Source organism: Schistocerca nitens, chromosome 3 (genome assembly GCF_023898315.1).
Source record: "Schistocerca nitens isolate TAMUIC-IGC-003100 chromosome 3, iqSchNite1.1, whole genome shotgun sequence".
Lineage (NCBI taxonomy): Eukaryota > Metazoa > Arthropoda > Insecta > Orthoptera > Acrididae > Schistocerca > Schistocerca nitens.
In genome coordinates this window covers 405,941,463-405,961,905 of record NC_064616.1, presented here as the reverse complement: position 1 = coordinate 405,961,905, position 20,443 = coordinate 405,941,463, and the positions used below count along the sequence as shown (strand labels likewise).

The 20,443-nt window shown below is 38.3% G+C and overlaps 1 protein-coding gene across 6 annotated transcripts in view; it reads left to right on the top strand.

The window, feature by feature from the left end:
* Positions 1-20,443, top strand: part of LOC126248342 (solute carrier family 41 member 1-like) — a 124,350-nt gene that overhangs the window by 90,438 nt on the left and 13,469 nt on the right. The window lies entirely within an intron of this gene.

The following is a 20,443-nucleotide window of genomic DNA, read 5'->3' as shown; positions in this document are numbered from 1 at the left end:
AGAATGTATTCTCAAATGATTCTTTTGTGTAGATACCAGTACATGAAATCTATAGTAGTTTGTCAATCAGTTATTATGCAAATGATAACTATACAAACTACACTGATGCTGAATGGCAAGATTAAACTGACCACAGAGTGAAACATGGGGCTGCTGTTCATCAGGAAGGTCTGAAAATTACAGTAGATTCACTCACGATAAACAGAATTATAGAGTTTGTTTCAAGCAGAAATCCTACATTGATATCCTGTAAATGACACCAATTTGGAAGCTAATGCGAGTTTTGAAGAGTTGGAAGTTATGCGAACAGTATATATACAGGAGATAAATGTGGTTAACAGAAAATATTTGGTGGTAGGAATGCTATAAACAAAATAGAATGGGAAGAAAAGATGGCTATAATTAACAGATTGCTTTTTTCCACCAAAATTTCAGAATCGCCAATGTTTAGAGTGTTTAGAGAGGGTAATCACCTCAGCATCTCACTAGGTAAAAACTGACAGATTAACTGGAAGCATTGGGAATTTGTGAAAGGAAAGTAAGATTTTTATAGTGTTTCACTTTCCAAGTACAAAGAAAAGTTCATCATGCAGACTACATATTGGGCACATTTTTAGGGTTGGGACCTATAGGTTCAGTTCCTGTGTTAGCAATGGTCGATTGATATTGAAAGTAGGGATAATGGAACGAAATAGAATTCTGCACTTTTTGTGTATGTGTGCAACATTTCTATATGTTAATGAGTTTGAAAATTGTGCTTGCAATATCAGAACCATTTTAAAAACCGGGAAGGGGGGGGGGGATGTGGCTCAATGCAGCTGTAACTATATTAAATATAAATGTCACCTATATATGGTGCCAAATAGTAAGCCTTATAGGAAGATCAGACAATATTGGCCTTTGGTGTTTTGGAGGTAACTTACCATTATAGCAATATTATTTATTCTGTTTTACCCACAGTTCAGTCTACTGTCGCGTGCCTCGAGTGTAAAGAAGTAGCAGAATTAATGCCTCCTATAATACCCCATTGCAACTTTTATTTAGATTAGATTAATTTTAATTAGGTAGGAAATTATACATAGAACTTTATTAGTAGAGGCTGATTCTTGTAATATTTGCAAATTGTTCATAACCAAAATTTTGATGGTAGCTGTGGTGGTGGTTATTGTTGTTGCTTTAGTGATAGTGTGGGAACAACTTCAAATAGCATATATTCATAGCATAGTCTGCAGCTCGTGGTCTTGCGGTAGCGTTCTCGCTTCCCGCGCACGGGGTCCCGGGTTCGATTCCCGGCGGGGCCAGGGATTTTCTCTGCTTCGTGATGACTGGGTGTTGTGTGTTCTTCATCATCATTTCATCATCCATTGACTCGCAAGTCGCCGAAGTGGCGTCAACTAAAAAGGACTTGCAATACGGCGGCCGAACTTCCCCACATGGGGCCTCCCGGCCAACAATGCCATACGATCATTTCATTTCATTTCATTCATAGCATATATTTGAAGTATCATCTTCTCACATCTCATACATTTTGTGAATTTAGACTTTCCTGGCATATATTACTGATGAAAAAGCTCTCTGGTTTCCAGCTAGATGGCAGTGTTGAGATACTGGGACACTGCAGTGATGTTTATTCTCATCATCTTTTTGGTGAAGTGTCAACATTTTACCCATGTCTCTATATTTATATGCAAGGAACAGCTGTGGATACCAAGGTCTTGAGCAGTTGGCTGGCAGGGAACAGTATCTGGGTACGGTGGGGTTGGGAAAGGTGGGCTGGGTTTGGGATAGAAGCTGTGCTCAAATCTCTGCGTGAGCACTCTTTATCAACCTAGTGTGCTGTCCACTGATAGGTCCACTCTCGGCTGATAGCCACTAACATGGAATTCCACGCCGATCTTATTTGATAACTTTCCTTCTATTGGCAAGATTCATGTAGAGTCTTATTTCCACGCATTCCTTTATTATGCTTTCTCATTAGCCATTGACTCAGCGTAGCAAATTTATTTTCTCTAAATCAAGTGTGTGTCCAACAGTGTGAAATGTTATTCCATCCCAGATTTTACATTGTTCAAATCTGTCGTTCATTTAGGCTGTACTTAGGTGCTGCTGATCTTTCCTCACAGTGTTATACAGATGCAGTGTTGCATTTGCCCAATGTACTGGTTGCCACATTCACACGAGGTGCTATATATCCCTGATACGTAAAGTTTCAAGTGAGTCCTTTACAGAGCCAAGAAAATCATTTGTCCTCTGCTGTGGTTGGAAGTTGATTCTGATGTTATATTTTCCAAGCAACAACAGGGAAGAAAAGTAAATTTCGTATCTCCTTACTCTTCTTCCTAGATTGCTGCATATTTTATTTCCTTGAACACACTTCTAAGCTGGCCTTCACTCTGTTTATTTTGAAAACTCACATTCTCAAGACATTTTAGCTTCGTCTTCCATGGCTTGTGCCCATTGACCGGGATTGTTAGCACTTAAAATGAGAGCCAGATAATGGGAGTTTGATACACATAGGCATAGGTCTGCATGGATCTTCTTCCCATAACCTTCATGGCCTAGTGTACCTTCATCTTTCAGGACACCCATTCTCTTCTGGTTCTATTGTGAAGGTAGTGTTCGGATGGATGCTGTTGAAGTGATCCAAAAACTTGTCTAGCACCTCTATACCATGGTCTGACACCATACTGGTCATTGTTGTAACAGCAGTAGTGCCTAGATTTTAGCCAGGCAGTTTGAAGTGCTACCTCCTCAAAGTGTTCCATTTAAAAAAATGATATTTCTAGGGGAAGGGAGAGGTCGTGCAACTGCTCCATCTCTTGTTTCATAAAACTCCCATTGTGCTTGAAGTAGGTGGTGGGTATTGCATGTTCAGACAATTTTACTCTTTGCTTCTTCAAGATTCTTTGGCACGCCTGGTGTATTACTTCAAACTGCAGTTTTGTGAAAAGTGGTGTATGTAGCAGCCAAGATTGTGAAGCTGCATAGAAAACATAGCATCAAAACTATTTTCCAACCTCCATCTAAGATGAAAGATGGTCTTCGTCTGCAAAAGACCCACGGATACTTAAAATAACAGGTATTCGTAGCATCCCATGTGGATGTGGCCGCCAGTGTGTAGGACAAATGCAGTGTTGTCTCTAACCCCCAAGAGAGCCATCTGAACTAGCTCCTTCTGCTGTGAGGTGATTTTGACCAGTAGATATCCCTGTTGGCAGACTTATCTGTTTCCCCGTTTCCTGCCTTGACTTTTTCTGTATCTAATTATCCTGAGAAGTGGGAGTGACAGACTACTCCCTCTGTTCTCTTGAGCCCTATCTTGGAGGTGACGGGAGTCTTTTTACCCCTTTTGCTGAAAGACGGTCTTTCTTGGAGGTATTAGGTCAAGACATTTTCATTCCCTCCATTTATGTTAAGGAAGTCATTCTTTGCCTTCCTTTTCTTTTTTTTCTCTGAGAAGTTCCTTCCTCTGAGCACCAGACAAGAATTTGATCCTGATGTAGTCCAATTTCAGTCAAGTTTTTCATTTTTTGGACTGTATCATGGAATCCAGTTGCTGAAATGGCTTTCATTAGTTCCAAGCCTGATGTTTGTATATTTGAAGTGTCATGAAAGTCCATCAATTTTTGAGCTGTTTCTATTGTTCTTCATTCTGATCCCAGGAGAATTGGGGATATATCAGATGGCGTCCCACACCTGTGTAAGTTTAATTGCTCAAGGAGATTGCCCAGTATCACTGATGCTGTCTTCATGTCACATCTTCCCATGTGCCATGCACTTGTCAGCACATGCTGTCACGCCTTGTGTTGGGCACCTGGGGTTTGTGGAAGGGCTATGGAAATGGATGTGGGAATAGATGGGGCACTGCAGGCTGTGCTGTGTCAGGTTTGTTTGCTGAGACCTGTCCAGCTCGGGAGTTCCTGCCAGTAGCTACACTACTTCTGATATAGCCCTCGGCTTCATACAAACGTGAACCTCTACACCTGCATGGCCAGTGCTGTGATAGGGGGAGTCCCCTGTAGAGATAACTACTCTTTCCATTTGTGTGATTATGCGCAATTATCAGACTGTTATCAATGTTTCCAATTCCTTATACTGTGCTTCACACCACACACACACACACACACACACACACACACACACACACACACACACTGTATTGTTTGTTGGAATCATTTGGGTCAATCCAAATGAAGTGGTCCAATAAAAATTAAGTTGGTTGCTTTACCATTTTTAAGTATTTTAATTTTTTATATGTGATTACCCTATAATTGAGAAGTTCGAAACAGTTTTTAAAAAAATTTTCCCTTTCACCTTTACTAAATGGCGGCCATTTTCATCTGTAAGCGCGCGAAGATGTTTCAGTTTAGAGATGTTAGCAAAAATACGAATATCTCTGGACTGGGTTACCGTATTTACTCGAATCTAAGCTGCACTCGAATCTAAGCCGCACCTGAAAAATGAGACTCGAAATCAAGGAAAAAAATTTTTCCCAATTCTAAGACGCTCCTGAAATTTGAGACTCTAAATTCAAGGTGAGAGAAAAGTTTTAGACCACCCCTCCAAATCGAAAAACAGTTGGTCCATTGTAACGTGAAACAGAATCGAGGTCGAATGGATGAAGATACAGCTACAGTAGTTTGGTTCGAGTCGTAAGCTTAACAGTTAAGCTTCACCAGGTAGCCATTGCTGTGTGTCAGGCGCTCCATCTGTATTTATACGGGTACCCTTCCTTTTTCACGTGCTTCATCTGGTTTGAATCGATTGCTTATTTTGCTTTGATCTGATAAGTGCCGTTCTCTTTGTTATAGGTGTTTATGTCACTCTAAGCTGAAAATGCAATATTGTACTGTGTTGTGCATTGTTTGTTGCATTCTGATAATGCGTGTTTACGACCTGTCGCCGCTCGTGGCAAGGCTTGCTTTTGTGTGCGCTACCGCGACTTACAATTAAGAAAAGAAAAAAAAGAGGAATTCTCTCATAAGCGAAACAATGGCGAGAGTCTGCTATTTGTTGCTTAAACTGCTGCTTTCTTTGATAATGATCAACAAGAACCAAATAATAGACTGCGTATGATAGAAGATGTTCTAAACGAGAGTTTAGCGAAAATTTTTCTTTGTTTGAAAATCTTTGCAGACGACTCTTTAGTACATTACATTCTGCACAGAAATTAGGGTCATCTTAGAGTTAAAAATCTAGTCAGTTGCCGTGCTTAGTGCTCAGTTTCTAACTGTATCACTATTCAGCATAAGAATAATACGAATATAAACATGACATGATATGTATATTCTTCCACGTTTGCTGTTCTAGTTTCGTAGTTTATTAGGCAGACAGGATTTAAATGAAATAGCACAAACACGAAAGACTACATGGCATAATGTTTACATTCTTCTACCTTTTAATTTATTTACTGACGCTGAGGTTTTGGCGCCAGTATTTATCTTAGTGCCTGCAAAGCATACCTGTGTAGTGCGACATATATTTGACGGCAGAAGTTAGTTGTGGCGACGCCTACCAACATTTTTCAGAACTTCCGCTTACTTTGCACTCGATTCTAAGCTGCAGGCAGTTTTTTGGATTACAAAAACCGGAAAAAAAGGGCGGCGTAGATTCGAGTAAATACGGTAAGTTAAAACATTGCAATTGACACGATTGTTTTTAGAAAAGTGTTCTCTACAACATTGCCAATTACACAAAATACCGTAAATTCAAAAACAACCAGTCAAAATGACCTCCAAAGTTTGGTATCCAAATTTTCAAAAATCCACTTTTTAGGCCCAAAAATAACAAACAAGGAGTGATTTATGAGAGAGTATTTTTTCCTATAGTTAGATATCATACACTACTAGCCTCATATAGAGCAAGAACACTTACAAATGTTTCCTTAATTTTTTATGAATTTTTGAAATTTGAAAATTTTCATTTTTGTAAAGCTTGGGGTTAGTTATCTCAGGTGGGACTCAATATAAAAATATGATTCTTGCAGAGTTTGTACACCTGTATGATAGCAACATACTGTAAAAATTTCAACATTGATATCTGACGATATGAATTTTTGGAAATGAGGAGTCACATTACTCTAGAACTGATTTTACATCTGTTGCCTATTCATGTGTGATATTGATGGGATATAATCAGATATTATTGAAGTATGGATTATATACAAAAAGTGGACACACCACTGAAATTAACATTTATATTATTTTGACATACTTAAAATAAATATTTTCAATTAACATCGTTCGAGATGCGACTGTTCCTAAACCTGTTGGTGAATTTTCTATTCCTTCAGACAGCTTCTGTGATATAGAATAAGACCTCCCAGTTGCTGTGGTAAGTTCAAGCACTAAAAGTTTCCGTAAAACATTTTTCATTGGTATCCAAACTTTGTCACTAGTAGATTTCTTGAATGATGTTCTTGGGCCAGCAGGGTGGTAAAAATGCACAAAAACATCATTGTTTTCCAAACTTATTCGTTCAACCTCTGCAAGCCACCACTGTCCATCATACACACATGCCACTATGTCATTCAACATTAAAGACAGAGATGTAATTTTACTGACACAATGATCCTCATAAATTTCAGTTTCTGATGTTACATAGCATCGAACTAAGTTTTCTGCAGTGCCAAGGAATTTGTGGAAATGCCTTGTTCGTTCTATTGCTATACAGTTTTCAAATCTAGTTGGAAGTGTTGTTTTCATATGCAGAGCCAGTTCTTCTTTCTTGGTCAGAAAATAGGTAATGCCTTTAATATTATCCTTGCAAAAGATATACATGTTCTGTACTGTGAGAATTTGGTCTGTGGTTGGCCTTTGATGGCTGTCTTTACTTAAATCACGTTTTGTTGTACCACCTACTCCATCACATGCATTTTTACCATGGCAAAATGCAAAAAAGTGCCATTCAGCCTCCAACCCATTGGTGTACTTTGTGGTTGCACAGATTTGAAAAATTCTTTTTTGTTCTTATACTGACTAGGCTACCACTTCTATCAGAAAAGCATATCAGCTTCTCAACCTTGGGAAAATTTTCTGTTATGCAATTTATTACATACTTCTGAAACATGTGCAGCCAAAGTGTTGTGCTCCAAGTAGTCACTTAGAATCCAAATTGAAGAACTGCAAACTTCATGTTCTTAATTTTTAAAGTAGAGAATAAATGGATGCACTATTGCCTGGTCATTGACCCAGTGGTACCCTTGCATTGCATCCTGAATCACAAATGTAAAATTTTCTGCAAAATCACTTTAGAATCATAGTGGTGACTCGTGAGTTTTTGTAAGTTATCAATTAAAGATTCCAAGTAATCTTCCTGAGATTTAACCAATGTTATCATTTCTGCCCTATCAGTTGTGACCCACTGTTTGAAAGTAATACTGTCTGGCATTTCCTCATCATGTTCGTGAAACAATTCAATAATGGTTTCCTTACCAGGGCATTTATTACACAAACTCATCATGCAGTCATAACTGTGAATGTCACAGGCCATTAAATCTTGTAACTCTTTGTAGTTAAGATCACTGAGGTTTGCACCCATAATCATCAGTTTGACATTTTGATGATATAAACAAACACACATGGAGTTTGTCGCTGAGGATCCAGCCAAAATACACCACTTAGGGTGGAGGTCACAAAATATTGACCTTCCAATTTTGCATTCAGGATGGGAATTTTTGAAAGCTACATAAAGTTCATTTAAATTTGACAGCACCAGTTGTTTATACTTCGTTATTTTAACTCCATTTATAACAACTCTTTTGCTATCTTTGCAACCTGGGCACATTCTACTGTTTTCATCATCTTCAAAAAAACTGCTGGATCTTTGTTTCTTCACTAATACCTACTCCTTTCTTCTTTCCTAAAACTGGAAGAATGCCTTGCTCTTTCACTAATTTTTGGGTTAGTTTAACCAAACGATGAGAAATGTTGATTTCATGAACTATTTTTTCTCTTGACCGTGAGTCAGGGAGCGAACTTAAAATTTTAAAGTTTTCCTCTTTAGAGGTCACTGAACATTTAATTTTTAATTTCTCTATTAAGCTCAAATATTCAGCGTCAGATGATGCTGGTGATAGGTATTCTTCTTCTTTAGAAATAATGTTGGTATCTGTATTATTAAAGCGTGATTCCAAGTCTTTTCAAACTTTGTCTGAAATTTGTTGTACCTTATTTTCCATAGCTGCTTTTCTTTCTCTGCTACTTAATTTTATTATTTTCGAAGCAGGAGATATGTCTAACTTAGAACAATCAAAATCCAATATGCTAACAGCTTCCTCATTAGGAATATAAATGGCATTAACAAGGTTACGTGATTCTGGTTCTGGATTCACAACAAATATTTTTGAGTAACGATTTGGGCACAGGGAATTTCGAGGAATCATATTAAGTTTCACTTGGGAACCTGTTTCACTCTCACATAACAAGGACAAATGTTCAAGTTTTATTTCCCTCAAACCTTTAATAATAGGCTTTTTTATAAACTTTAAGGGATCACAGCACTCTCTTCCAAAAATGTGGTTGTACTTCAGAATATATTTCTTCTCATGATACTCACACACTGATGTTACAGAAGAACCATTCGAAATTTAAACAAAGTTGGTCTAACTTCATCAAAGTCATTTACATTTTTCAAGTTTTTTGAAATTGAACCGTTAACTGTTTTGTGACACACTTCACTTGCTGTCTGTCCAACAGAGCACTGTTCATCCATGTTATTGCATTCCAGTTAATCTCTCAACAGTAATTACAAATTACACACAGAACAAAGCGCATAACACATTCTACACTCTCGATGAAGGATGTACATCCACTCTAACAGGGGTTTTAGAACAGACTGACTACAACAGTGCCACACCCAGCAATAATGTTACTTCTACAGTGCCACACCCAGCAATAATGTACTCCTACAGTGCCACACCCAGCAATAATGTACTTCTTTATTGACAATAAACCTAAATGTAAATGGGCATTTTTATTACCATAGAACAAAAGCAAAAGCTCCTATTGTTTAATATTGCATTATTAAAAATAAATAAACTAAATGAATATTGGGTGATAGTGTTAACTAAATATATGTCACAATTAAATTTTAGTATTAACTAAATATATGTCACAATTAAATTTTATTACAATGAAACAATAAACCATTTAAATAGGCAACAGCCATAGGATCAGTTGTAGGGTAATGCAAATTATTTCCTCATTTTCAAAAATTCATATCTTTGTTCAGTCAGATATCAATGTTGAAATTTTTACAGTATCTTGCTATCATATAGCTGTACAAACTGTGCAAAAATCATATTTGTATATTCAGTCCCACCTGAGATGTTGTTGTTGTGGTCTTCAGTCCTGAAACTGGTTTGATGCCGCTCTCCATGCTACTCTATCCTGTGCAAGCTTCATCTCCCAGTACCTACTGCAACCTACATCCTTCTGAATCTGCTTAGTGTATTGATCTCTTGGTCTCCCTCTACGATTTTTACCCACCACGCTGCCCTCCAATGCTAAATTTGTGATCCCTTGATGCCTCAAAACATGTCCTACCAATCGATCCCTTCTTCTAGTCAAGTTGTGCCACAAACTTCTCTTCTCCCCAATCCTATTCAATACCTCCTCATTAGTTACGTGATCTACCCACCTTATCTTCAGCATTCTTCTGTAGCACCACATTTCAAAAGCTTCTATTCTCTTCTTGTCCAAACTGGTTATTGTCCATGTTTCACTTCCATACATGGCTACACTCCATACAAATACTTTCAGAAACGACTTCCTGACACTTAAATCTATACTCGATGTTAAAAAATTTGTCTTCTTCAGAAAGGCTTTCCTTGCCATTGCCAGTCTACATTTTATATCCTCTCTACTTCGACCATCATCAGTTATTTTGCTCCCCAAATGGCAAAACTCCTTTACTACTTTAAGTGTCTCATTTCCTAATCTAATCCCCTCAGCATCACCCGATTTAATTTGACTACATTCCATTATCCTCGTTTTGCTTTTGTTGATGTTCATCTTATATCCTCCTTTCAAGACACTGTCCATTCCGTTCAACTGCTCTTCCAAGTCCTTTGCTGTCTCTGACAGAATTACAATGTCATCGGCGAACCTCAAAGTTTTTACTTCTTCTCCATGAATTTTAATACCTACTCCGAATTTTTCTTTTGTTTCCTTTACTGCTTGCTCAATATACAGATTGAATAACATCGGGGAGAGGCTACAACCCTGTCTCAATCCTTTCCCAACCACTGCTTCCCTTTCATGCCCCTCGACTCTTATAACTCCCATCTGGTTTCTGTACAAATTGTAAATAGCCTTTCGCTCCCTGTATTTTACCCCTGCCACCTTCAGAACTTGAAAGAGAGTATTCCAGTTAACATTGTCAAAAGCTTTCTCTAAGGCTACAAATGCTAGAAACGTAGGTTTGTCTTTTCTTAATCTTTCTTCTAAGATAAGTCGTAAGGTTAGTATTGCCTCACATGTTCCAACATTTCTACGGAATCCAAACTGATCTTCCCCGAGGTCCGCTTCTACCAGTTTTTCTATTCGTCTGTAAAGAATTCACGTTAGTATTTTGCAGCTGTGACTTATTAAACTGATAGTTCGGTAATTTTCACATCTGTCAACACCTGCTTTCTTTGGTATTGGAATTATTATATTCTTCTTGAAGTCTGTGGGTATTTCGCCTGTCTCATACATCTTGCTCACCAGATGGTAGAGTTTTGTCATGACTGGCTCTCCCAAGGCCATCAGTAGTTCTAATGGAATGTTGTCTACTCCCGGGGCCTTGTTTCGACTCAGGTCTTTCAGTGCTCTGTCAAACTCTTCACGCAGTATCTTATCTCCCATTTCATCTTCATCTACATCCTCTTCCATTTCCATAATATTGTCCTCAAGTACATCGCCCTTGTATAAACCCTCTATATACTCCTTCCACCTTTCTGCCTTCCCTTCTTTGCTTAGAACTGGGTTGCCATCTGAGCTCTTGATATTCATACAAGTGGTTCTCTTCTCTCCAAAGGTCTCTTTAATTTTCCTGTAGGCAGTATCTATCTTACCCCTAGTGAGACAAGCCTCTACATCCTTACATTTGTCCTCTACCCATCCCTGCTTAGCCATTTTGCACTTCCTGTCGATCTCATTTTTGAGACGTTTGTATTCCTTTTTGCCTGCTTCATTTACTGCATTTTTATATTTTCTCCTTTCATCAATTAAATTCAATATTTCTTCTGTTACCCAAGGATTTCTATTAGCCCTCGTCTTTTTACGTACTTGATCCTCTGCTGCCTTCACTACTTCATCCCTCAGAGCTACCCATTCTTCTTCTACTGTATTTCTTTCCCCCATTCCTGTCAATTGTTCCCTTATGCTCTCCCTGAAACTCTCTACAACCTCTGGTTCTTTCAGTTTATCCAGGTCCCATATCCTTAAATTCCCACCTTTTTGCAGTTTCTTCAGTTTCAATCTGTAAATCTGCAGTTCATAACCAATAGATTGTGGTCAGAGTCCACATCTGCCCCTGGAAATATCTTAAAATTTAAAACCTGGTTCCTAAATCTGTCTTACCATTATATAATCTATCTGATACCTTCTAGTATCTCCAGGATTCTTCCATGTATACAATCTCCTTTTATGATTCTTGAACCAAGTGTTAGCTATGATTAAGTTATGCTCTGTGCAAAATTCTACCAGGCGGCTTCCTCTTTCATTTCTTAGCCCCAATCCATATTCACCTACTATGTTTCCTTCTCTCCCTTTTCCTACTGTCGAATTCCAGTCACCCATGACTATTAAATTTTTGTCTCCCTTGACTACCTGAATAATTTCTTTTATCTCGTCATACATTTCATCAATTTCTTCATCATCTGCAGAGCTAGTTGGCATATAAACTTGTACTACTGTAGTAGGCATGGGCTTTGTGTCTATCTTGGTCACAGTAATGCGTTCACTATGCTGTTTGTAGTAGCTAACCCGCACTCCTTTTTTTTTATTCATTATTAAACCTACTCTTGCATTACCCGTATTCGATTTTGTATTTATAACCCTGTAATCACCTGACCAAAAGTCTTGTTCCTCCTGCCACCGAACTTCACTAATTCCCACTATATCTAACTTTAACCTATCTATTTCCCTTTTTAAATTTTCTAACCTACCTGCCCGATTAAGGGATCTGACATTCCACGCTCCGATCCGTAGAACGCCAGTTTTCTTTCTCCTGATAACGACGTCCTCTTGAGTAGTCCCCTCCCGGAGACCCGAATGGGGGATTATTTTACCTATGGAATATTTTACCCAAGAGGACGCCATCATCATTTAATCATACAGTAAAGCTGCATGTCCTCTGGAAAAATTACGGCTGTAGTTTCCCCTTGCTTTCAGCCGTTCGCAGTACCAGCACAACAAGGCCGTTTTGGTTAATGTTACACGGCCAGATCAGTCAATCATCCAGACTGTTGCCCCTGCAACTACTGAAAAGGCTGCTGCCCCTCTTCAGGAACCACATGTTTGTCTGGCCTCTCAACAGATACCTCTCCGTTGTGGTTGCACCTACGGTACGGCCATCTGTATCGCTGAGGCACGCAAGCCTCCCCACCAACGGCAAGGTCCATGGTTCATGGGGGGTACCTGAGATAACTAACCCCAAACTTTACAAAAAATGATAATTTTCAAATTTCAAAAATTCGTTAAAAAAAGTTAAGGAAACATCTGTAAGTGTTCTTGCTCTATATGAGGCTAGTAGTGTATGATATCTAACTATAGGAAAAAAATACTCTCTCATAAATCACTCCTTGTTTGTTATTTTTGGGCCTAAAAAGTGGATTTTTGAAAATTTGGATACCAAACTTTGGAGGTCATTTTGGCTGGTTATTTTTGAATTTAGGGTATTTTGCGTAATAGACAATGTTGTAGAGGACACTTTTCTAAAAACAATCGTGTCAATTGCAATGTTGTAATTTAACCCAGTGCAGAGATATGCAAATTTTCACTAATGTGTACAGACTGAAAAATCGTTGCATGCCTACAAATAAAAATGGCTGCCATCCAGTAAAGGTGCAAGATAGATTATTGTAAAGAACTGTTTTGAATTTCTCAAATACAGGGCAATCACGTATAAAAAAATTAAAATATTTAAAAATGGTCAAGCAACCATCACGGGACCACTTCATATGAATTCTTTCAGTATGTCTTAATGCTGAGTATGAAAGGCAGGAGGTGACCCTTTTAGCACACATTGCTGGAACCATAGTTAACTGCAGTGCACTGAACAATACAATTGATTTTACCACACAATGTGGTGTTATGTATGTGTAGAACCTGCTTTTTCTAGTAACCTGGAGGAGGAATTTTCTCTCTAGGCTCATGTTGTGCCTTATGATGTGGTTTACAGTTCATTTGCCCTGTGGATAGATGAGCTATATTACTTCAATAATTAAATCATAATATGAGCATAATTCTACTTTAATACAAATTTTGTTTTTTTTCCCCCCACAAGTTTATTGGTGATGGGGATAACTAAAAAAAGTTATTTTTACATAGTTCTCTTCAACAGAAATGGATTTTTCCCACTAAATAGGCAGTTTCTTCATCCCCTTATCAAAAAAATAAAGGGCACTCCAATACTTATTTTATGTTTACTGCTCAGTTTCTCTATTAACACAGAATTTTTTTCTTGTTCCACATCCATCATAAGCCCACTGGCATCTAAAGTGGAATCTTATTCTATAAATTACAGTCATAAGTTTCAGATGGGCTGAAATTAATTATTGAATAACTTCTTAGGAAATTCTATCTCATCATGACAGAAATTGACATATAAAACAAAGTAGAAAGAGTTAATTACATTAATGGAACTATCTACAGTACCCTCAGAAATGGAGTAAGAAAGGAAACTCTACCAAAGTTCTACAAAATGATGTCTGTACCACCCACAACATATGGAAGTGTTGTGTGGTAGACTCCAACAAAAAGAAATGAACAAAGAATACAGGCATCGGAGATGAAATTCCTAAGAAGAGAAGCTGGGTAAGTACTACCCAACACTAGGGGAAATGCTGATATAAGGGAAGTAATGTGAGTAAACAGCTTCATTGAGCAGATTAAAGAATACAGGAACAACTGGAAGGACCACATCAGAAGAATGGAAGACTACAGAATACCAGTATTAGTGATGAATGATTAGGAAGACTGAGGAAAAGCTGGAAAGATCAATAATAATAACATTTCTTTGTCAAATTTTAGGTTTATAAGATGCAAGATACATGTATTAATAATTTTGCCTTTAGATGGTAACTGCAAAAAGTATTATCTGGCTGTGTGTGTGTGCGCGCGTTTGTGTGCGCGCGTTTGTGTGTGCGCGTTTGTGTGCGCGCGTTTGTGTGCGCGCGTTTGTGTGTGTTTTTAAGAAGCATATTATCGTTAACATGTTCACAAAAAAATGTGTGCAAGAGAAAGTGACAAGTGACTAGTATAACTACTAAGAGTTGGATTTTTAGAATTTTTGTCTTCTGTTCTACGGAGAAGTCGAAGCCACTATATTTTGAGATTCAAAATTCATATTAGTGACTGATTTTAATTTATGGCAGGAATATAATAAATGGAAGCTGTTGGCCAATGTGAAAGCTGCCAATCAGATAAAATGATGCTGTCACCATATTTATCATTTTCTAATTCTGTGTGACAACGTGCAACCACTTTCACTGGACACTGTAACATATTCTTTACAACCCAGCTTTATGATCATGTTATATCCACATGTTTAGGCATCTGGTGTATGTGGTGCGAGAACAAAAATTCTGTGTTAATACAGAAGTTGAGCAGTAACTTCCTCAGTTGCAGATATTCGCCTGATCAAATATTGTGACTGTAAACAATGAAACTGTATTATTACTAATATTAACAATGTCCTGCTCCATATCCATTTTCCCCTTGAGATAACACGTCTGCATAATTTGGATCACTGTCACTATGGACTATTACCTATCACAATTTCCACTGCACACTAGCAGTGTACTGTCATATCCCATTTTCTCCAATGACTATGCAACATACAAATTATATTTTATTGTTGCGGATTGTTCTTCTGAATACACTTTCTTCAAATTAAACTCAAATCATGTAGTGTCCTTCCTTCATTTTCTGTTATTGGGCACAGCAATTTGGAGGGCAGTAGCCCCCCCCCCCCCATTTCTGAACTCTACCTTTTCCTTGTAATAGTAATTTTTGTGCAGTTAATACGCATTGAACATAAACATTTGTCAGTCTTTGCTCAAATTATGTTTTGGATATTTTTGGCATTTTGAGGCTGCATCTTCGTTCATACTGTATCTGCCACTAGAGGAAATTCACCAATTTATTCTAGTGTGTTATGTTTCGTCTGTTTGTCCTACAGCTGGTCATTGGTTTTTCTCCATTCATGTGCGTGGTTTTACAGTGTGGCCCATGTCTAGGAAATACATATGTGATGTATGTACTTTCGGACATGTCCAAAAGAACAGATGGTGTTTTGATCCAGCACCCGATATGAATTAAGATACAAAGGAATAACAGACAGTGGCTGTGGGAAGACATCGATTTAAATCAGTGCCCACTCACAGCCAATGTCTGAAATATCTTTGTGCCCAGGAAATATGTTGATCAACCTCTTACTTCGTTTGAAGTATCTCTCTATCTCTCTCTCTCTCTCTCTCTCTCTCTCTCTCTCTCTCTGTGTGTGTGTGTGTGTGTGTGTGTGTGTGTGTGTGTGTGTGTGTGTCTGCTGAATAGAACAGTAGCAACACTTGTAAGGTAAAGGTAGAAGCTGGTTTGGTGTGCTTATCTTGAGTTAATATTCAGTAAATGTTCAGATGAAATTTGTAAAATATATAAGCAAGGTATATTCTACAGTATAGGAAAGTTCAGTTTATACATTTGCCAGTGCATCATATTGTTCTCAACTTCTCACAGACAATGAGATGGGTTGACATGACTGCCATATTAGCTAGTTTTGATAGTACAAGGAGAAATAAAACAAATAAAAGAAATGGGGTACATTAATTGTTATTTTTAATTTTTATCTTCACTTCCTTTTTTGCTTACTATCTAAGCCAATCTGTGGTATCAATTTTTAACCACCGCTGACATAGTCTTCATTTGCATGCCTGTTGGCATTTCTTTCTGACACTCCTCCAATAGTATATAATCTTCTGAGCCATCCATAGCATTGGATATGCAGCACTTTTTGAATCCTTTCATAACTGAATCACATGACATTGTACCCCAGGCAGTAATGATCCATTGACCTAACATGAACATGGAGTGTTTCTTTTACTTCTTCCCTGGAGTGAGGGCGTAGTCTCTTTGAAGACACTGCTCACTGTAAAGCTGTCACATGTGAGCCTTAAGATATTTCCACAATTACATCCATTACATGGAGTTGTCAGGTCATGTCACATGAATTATTACCAGGTCTATGTTGTTCTTTGCCAGCAGATCCACAACTTTCTGGATGAGGTGTCGCCTGAAAGAAATCACCACCAACATTTTTGTTCTGCTTAACAAAAAGCCTTTTATTCTGTTCCAAACGATCTTAAAGCAGTCTAGGATCAGATCATTGTTGTCCATACCTTTTCTTGGCATCTACAGACAAGTCCTAGATGCAGTTTTTCTTGCAGTATCCTGTTCCTGTGAAGAATCACGTATGGATATATCTTCCTCCCATCAGCTAGTGCATTCACCATTGAGGCATTTTCATTGGCAGAACTTCTTCTAGGAACACTTAAAGGGCCCTTCACATAGACAGTAACGTTTGATGCCATATCAAAATAAACAGGCATCTCATCAGCGTAGTCCACCTGGTGTAGCAAATGGATGTGCCATTTCCTTAGATTCATTATGTGATGATAATAGGCAAGTAGTTCCACATTATACACCATGGGAAGTTTCTTATGTATTGCTGTTCTGCACCATAACTTAAGTCTTGCCCTCTTCATTGTCCTCATGAACTAACCTGTACTTGCTTTCAATTCTGTGAGGGATGCAGTTGGAAAAATTTGTCATCTGCAACACCTGCATCCAGATATTTCTTGAGCAATCAGGAAGCCTCATTGTTTTTCTGCTGTACATACTGAAAAGCCTCAGAGGTGGAGGTTATGGTGGGAACTAATTACAGGGCTTAAGTTTCTGCGAGTGAAATGATCAGCTTTCTTGGTTGTCACAAATACTTGGCTGTTTCTTCTCAGTATGCAGCAGTTTTTCAGGTTGTGATTACAGTGGAATTTGAGAACACAGCTCATGTACATTAACTACCTCTATCAACATATGGGAGGAGTGCTGTGCAGTTGGTGCAGTGGATAGCATCTTGGGTTAACATACAGTAGGTCAAGGCTTCAACTCTGTGTCGAGGCATATTTGTTTTTATTTGCTGAATGTCATCTGCATGGTACGGTATCTATAGTTAAATCATCATACAGAGCTTAATAATGTGTCTTCTGCAACACATTTGCTCTTGCATACTACGAACACAGAAATGGGAGTACAAACATTTTCACTGGTCAGTTTTTAAAGAATCCTTTTGCATGTCATGGACCCAAAGTGTTTCACACCACTGCATCTACAAAATTTGAAACCTGTTTCTGTGTAGCCTCCCCCAGTGGTGCCATCAATTACCACCAACTATTATTCTTGCCTCGTTCAGGTCCATTACATTTCATTGTGGCCATACATTCCCAGTAGGGCTAGCAACTTGCTTTGCAAATAATTTCCAAACATATACTATGTAAATTTCAGATACATGTGGCTTAAGAAAAAGATGTATACTACAGTATCATGTGGCAGAAAGAAATTGGCAAATAAAACCAAATACGTCTTGACCCAGGATTGAACCCTCAACCTCCTGCATGCTAACCCAAAACACTGTCCCTGGCACCAACTGCACAGCACTACTCCTATATACTGACAGAGGTAGTTGCCATTCAGTGTTGCTAGTTTTCCAATCTTTAAAATCCATTTAATGACAAAAATATGCACAGGACGAAATTTTGTGACAGACATTTTCGCCTTGGAAGTATGTGAGGATTCACACTTCGAAGTCAGTTTACAAATTTTTCTTCTCCCTGTATACTGACATGATAATGTGACAATATTCTTTCGTCTTTTCCTTTCATACATTTTCTCAGCCTGCTGCTGTCTCATTGGGAGCATAGAACCAAAAACTGGCACATACCCTCTGTCATTTCTATAATACCTCTTGGTATGTGTTGACAACATTGCTACATGAAACTGTAAGTACGCCACTGACCCCATCTAGATTTCTGCCACCTTATGCAGAAACTTGTGTTGTTATTGAGTATTTGTGCAATTTTAAAGTCAGTTCAATTCTGACTACAAATGGATTCAGGCAAACTGCAGTGTAAGTATGGCAGATGTTCATAAAAAGCCAAGGTATGTAGCATACATTCCCAGAGTTGGTAGCACAATGAAGCTTATTACCTGCTTTCCACTCACCTTCAGACATTCATCATAGTTCTCAGCTGAGCTGGTTTCACTGTTCCCCTCGGAACCTTCTGAGTTTTTCAAAATAAATCTGCACATTACCTCAATTGTCAAAGATTCATTATAATGTAAGACCCCTATATTAATATATTACATAACTTAAAAATGTTGACCTCAGTACCAATAATTTAAGCGGTGAAAGTAGGATAACCTTGGATTTTTTGAATGATGCCTTCAGGGGAAAAAACCTCATCTTATAATTGAATAAATAAGATAATTAGTTCGCCATTCAGTTCAAGAAAAAGATAACTTCCACATGAGAGCACTAACAGTCTCTCACTGAAAAAGCTCCTGAAATGTGCTGTGATGCTCTTGTATCCTATTTGTCTCCATCATAAATAATTTTGATTAGTGAGAATTTACACTGTGGCACCATAAAAAATTTACATATTTCATCACATGGCAAGGTTTACTTATTTCGGCATATGGAATCTCTTTGTGAATGAAGCTATGGTTGCTTGAAACAGCCTTCCTGATATTTATTTATTTATTTTTTACCCTGACCTCAAATGACTTAGTGTCCCAAGTGTATCGAGGACTAGAGCATCTCCCATACAAAATCCATGCTTTCTTCTCATTCACAATAAACTTCAAAACTACCAAGACATTTAATGGTTTCAATCAAGTGATGTAACATCTAACAAGGAGATGCCAGACCCTGATATCTGCAGATTTTGGCACCCTTCAGCACACTATAAAGAAAAACAATATTATAAGAAGTGTGGTTTGAACACGAACACATGATCACTGAAATTTACTGTCATCTAAATGCTTGCATTCGACCATTTGGTCACCACCTCAGTTAACGAGGGCTCTCCACAAATATATCGGCAGTGGATCAAAATCACAAATTCTTAGATTTCTTCATAACTATTAAATTGCAGGTCTCGCACATAAACCTTTTCAAAATTGGTGTGTCACAGGGTCTGGCCTCTCCTTATAACAGCTGCTAATATTTGCAGTGCCGTGTTGATACAACATTCAAGTACTGAAAGCTGAGTATTGTCTGATAAGCATGCGCTCTAAAGAATGGTATGAGCTGGCCAGCCAGCCAGTCCATGTGCCGAATATCCTCTCATTACAAAGAGAGAAGAATGAAGTCTGAGATAAATGCAACCCTGAAAAGAATCATATGGGGTAGGAGTACGGTGTCACAATAATGTTGACTGGTGAGTGTATTGTGTTAAAACATTTTATGGTCAGTACATCCATGCAATATTATGGATTGCCACACCCTAACACCTGGACCACCAAAACGATCACGTTCAACATTGTTCATGGGTGCATTAAATGTTCCCACCTCTTGCCATAGGATGGTATATCAAGAATGACTATTTATGCTGATTCTCCTCTTACCCAAGAAGAGTACACAACTCCACTCATCAGTGCAAATGGTGCCACCGATGTGTGGGTGTCAACAGAACACAACATACTGGTTGTTGGGCAGTGAGACAACCGCCATGACCCTGTGGAGCATGAGATTGCCTGCCTTGCAGACCTGTTAAGTGTGGTTGCAATTGCATGTGCCGTTTGATGTGGGCCCTGTAATTGCCTTTTGCACAATGTAGCAGTCATCTGTTGCTATTGTTAACCATAGTGAACATTGCCTCTTTCAGACAGCAGTTTCAGTTGTTCGGAATGCTCCCCATGCACATGAAACCATGCTGTGAAAATAGTCGCACAGACCTCACGTCATGCGACATCCAACTTTCTGCGCACAACTGGGAGATGTCTGGCAACATGCTCCAGCACTTTCATTCATTTCCTCTTGGTAGTTAATGTGCTAAATTACATTACCTAGCTCATCTTTAAGTTTTGTTGAGCAATGTGTATACAAACCTTCCTTATGAATCAATTTATCTGTTAGTGAAAACTATACCATTTATGACTTATCTCTGTGGAAGTTGCACGTATGA